This window comes from Dromiciops gliroides, chromosome 2 (genome assembly GCF_019393635.1).
Source record: "Dromiciops gliroides isolate mDroGli1 chromosome 2, mDroGli1.pri, whole genome shotgun sequence".
Lineage (NCBI taxonomy): Eukaryota > Metazoa > Chordata > Mammalia > Microbiotheria > Microbiotheriidae > Dromiciops > Dromiciops gliroides.
Genome location: NC_057862.1, coordinates 603660626 through 603661431, shown reverse-complemented (window position 1 = coordinate 603661431; position 806 = coordinate 603660626). Strand labels below are relative to the sequence as shown.

General features: G+C 43.5%; 1 non-coding gene across 1 annotated transcript; it reads left to right on the top strand.

The window, feature by feature from the left end:
- Positions 1 to 368: 368 nt before the first annotated feature.
- LOC122744955 lies at positions 369 to 471 on the top strand. The gene has a single exon (XR_006355281.1). It is a non-coding gene; the product is annotated as a U6 spliceosomal RNA (small nuclear RNA).
- The last annotated feature ends 335 nt before the right edge of the window (positions 472 to 806 follow it).

The window sequence follows — 806 nt, the reverse complement described above, 5'->3', positions numbered from 1 at the left end:
CTTTGGAGGGTGGGATGTTTTGTACCAACTCTTCTTACTGTATTACCTTGCCGTTGCTCATCCTTCATTTTTGAAGAGGACTGATGTCATCACAGGGTGATACCTTGACCGGTGTGTAAATTGATTCTAAGTGAGGCAGAGTTGTAGAGAGTCATCGAAGTCCAGTCAGGATGACTGGTAATAGCTCAGGATGAAGTGGATGGTGTTGGTCCAGCGTTCAGTGTCTGACCAAGCTCTAAACACTCCACGGTACCTCCTTCAGCCACCTTCATTACTGTGATGCAGCTTTTTGGAGACACAGGTGAGAATTCAGTGATAGGTGGACAGCAAAGGTAGATGAACAGCCCTGAAAACATACCCATATGTATTTGCTTCAGGAGCATGTGTACTAAAGTTGGAACAATACAGAGGGGATTAGCATGGCTCTTGCACAAGGATGACAACCACATTCCTGAAGTGTTCCACATTGTCCTACCTTAATGATTGTAAAAACTACCTAGGCTGGTCAACTAAAATGCTTCTTAACTAATGATCTTAAGGGGGTTGCTCACTATAAAATTCTCAGCTTGCCATTTAAAATCTCCTCATGGTCTTGCTGTTGTCTCTCTTTCCAGTTTTATTTCACAGTTCACATCATCAGGCCTTCTATGTTGTAGCCAAACTTAACTGCCTGCTATTCTGTGAACACATCCTTGATCTTCTTACTCTGCCAAGGCTATCCCGGAAGGCCTTGCACTCAGTCCCTACTCATCTCTGCCTTTTATCATCCTTAGTTTCTCTCAATGCTCATTTCAGGAACCATCTCA